This window comes from Eubalaena glacialis, chromosome 2 (assembly GCF_028564815.1).
Source record: "Eubalaena glacialis isolate mEubGla1 chromosome 2, mEubGla1.1.hap2.+ XY, whole genome shotgun sequence".
Classification (NCBI taxonomy): domain Eukaryota; kingdom Metazoa; phylum Chordata; class Mammalia; order Artiodactyla; family Balaenidae; genus Eubalaena; species Eubalaena glacialis.
Window position 1 is genome coordinate 55,724,215 of NC_083717.1, and position 2,788 is coordinate 55,727,002.

At 56.8% G+C, this 2,788-nt stretch overlaps 1 non-coding gene across 1 annotated transcript; it reads right to left on the reverse strand.

Moving 5' to 3' along the window:
- LOC133086200 (small nucleolar RNA SNORD116) lies at positions 1-93 on the reverse strand. The gene has a single exon (XR_009699962.1). It is a non-coding gene; the product is annotated as a small nucleolar RNA SNORD116 (small nucleolar RNA).
- Positions 94-2,788: the final 2,695 nt, after the last annotated feature.

Consider the following 2,788-nt stretch of genomic DNA (forward strand, 5'->3'; position numbering starts at 1 on the left):
GGACCTCAGTTTCGATGAGGAGACGGTAGAGCGTTCTCACTCATTTTGTTCAGATTTTCCAAGGAATGCATACAAGGGTGTCATCATCGATCCAAGCACATGCTGGGACGCTGCAGAACACAAACGGGCAGGCCGTGGGGCTCTGCAGAGGAGCCATGACCCGGAAGTACTCCAACAGCCTGGGGAATCCACAGTCTTCAGGCCACTCAGCAAGACCAACAATCAATCCACTCTTGCAGCCACTGGGCCCATCTGATGAAAACCTAATATCCAATGGCACATTTTAGTATGGGTGAATGCATACCGTCCTGAGTTATCCACAGCCACGCTCAGCAACGTGCGCCCGCCCCACTTTTTCCAGTTCTCCTTAGGACATCCAGTCATCAGACAACGCGAAGGTCTTCTTGTCTTTGCCGACGGCCAGCCTTGCCCTGCAGCTGCACCTGAGAAGTGGACAGAAATCATGCAGGCTTCTGAATTGCACCACGGTTCAGAGAACATGATTCTTGCGAACACTTACCTTGCCGTGAGCCCAGAACCTGCTTTCCAAGTACCACTATCCATTACCGAAAACTGATTGCGTGTCTCACAGCATGACTGGAGGAAGTTAGGCACGTACATTGGTCGGTGTGTCAGACACTGTATCTGTGTATTCACGTGAGTCGGCGTGTGTGACTGTGACTGCGCACGAGGATGCGCTTGTGGGTTCCTGTGCGTGGCGCTGAATACGCGTCTTGGTCTCTGGGTGTCGCTGTGGCCCTCTGCAGACACCTCCAACAGTAAACGCCACAGTTTATACACAGCACCCTGGTTGGACCCCCAACTGAAAGGAAAAGGAGAAAGACCCCTGTCAGCTTCAAGAGGCCGCATGCGAAGTTTAACCCCCAGGGGCTGCTGAAATAGGTCACAGACTCCCGCTCTCCCACAGCCACGCCTTCTGACCAAAGCACAAAGACTGGACGAGACCTGCCTCCCGGCCGTGGGTGTCACATCTACGTGGACCTGGAGACCCTGCCACCTACAAGCACATCTGATGTGCCCTTGGGGTCACTCCCAGCGCTCCCAGAAGCAAGGGAACCTCCCATGGGGGGGCTGACTCCGACCTGCAGTTGCCTACAGGCAAGATGCAGCCCGGCACTACTCAAGGGGCTAACGAACTTCGGCCCAAGTGCCTCTTCTCGCCAACTAGACCATATCACTTTCCGTGACCCCGTGGGAATGCCCACAACGGGAAGTGTTGGGCTTCAGCAACCATGACACAGGTTGGGACCTGACAGCGGAAATTAGGCCACCTTCCCGGCCACGTATCGGCAAGCTTCCAACTGGCAGGTTTCGCGGCCCAGACCACTGAGGAAACGCTCAAACCCTTCACAGCCTCGTCCTAAGTGCCCTCCTGCTGCCTGCAGGGCGACTCAACCCTACTTGAAGCCACAGACATCATGCGAACACGGGGACACTGAACACCAGGGAAGACCGACCGCAAGCCTGTCTGCTTTGATGAGGCCCACGGCACCGCATGCATCCTGGCAATTCTCCACTGCCACAGCGACACTACCGAGGAACTCACAGTGATCAAAGGCACTGTCCCCGAGGACCACAGACAGACTTTCAATGGAAGACCTCTGCCATGCGAGGGGACTTGGAAGCCTGAAAGGGAAAGGTGGTTGGCCACGGCAGGGCACCTGGCAGGGCAACTGTGTCCCCATCTCTTCCCGGCCAATGGACTGCTCCGGATAAAGCTCTGGCTCTTCGAACGGCCTGCATGCCACATGGGCCGGCCGCGTCATGCCCTCCGGGAGAAACACTATCGCTTTGCACATTCCCAAAAGAAGGAACAAAACGACCAAAGGGCTTGTTCCCATAACTCACCTACCCCCAAGGAGGCCGGCACAGATGCCTCAGCATGTCCATCTTCTCTACGTCCCGCAAGACACCCGTGTGGAGTCACTCCTCCGGAAATGGGATCGCAACTCTACACAGGTTACCTACCTCACTACATCCTCATGAACTGCCAAAGCCATCCCCTCCATAGGCAGCTGATGCCAGCCCTTCACGAACAAGACACATCCTCGGGAAGCTGAGGCCAGCACCTGCAACCCAATGATGACAGCCCATCCCACGACATTACATAGGACGTGTCCTCATGATACCTTAACTTTCTCTCCAGGCCCCCAGCCACCACACAGGCTTAAATGCAGCACTCGATCCTCAGCCCACTCCACGATGATCCACTTAGCACCAACAGTGTGCCGGCAGCTTCAGCAGAGGAGCTGAAAGGGGCAGCCCCGTGGCCTAGTCCATCGGCCCCCTTCTGCCATCGCTCAACTCCAGCCCACCCCTGCTCACTGCTCCAGCCCCACCGGGCACTCAGGAACCTCACCACACCACACACAACATCACAGAGGGCCTCAGGCCTGGCCTGAGGCTCCAGGCTCCAACCAGGGAAGCTTGCTCACTTTGGCTTCCAGAATCAACCTCCGAAGCGCCATGCACAAAGCGTGATCCTGGCCAAAACACACCTCTCCAAGCTGCAAGCTCACTGGGCCTCCACCAGCACACGCTCCGACTCTGAAGACTAGCAGGAGAGCCTGCCCCCTTGTATTCCCTCAGCGGTCTTTTAGCAGGGACCGGGGATTCATAGATGACCCAGCTTATGGGCAGACACGGTCGACCCTCACACAGGAGTCCCTCCAATGCTGGAGCCCTTAGTGGTGTTTGCATGCCTGTCAGCAGGGGACGTCGGCCCTCACTCCTAACTGTCCCATACCCCCGAGAGAGGAAACGTGCT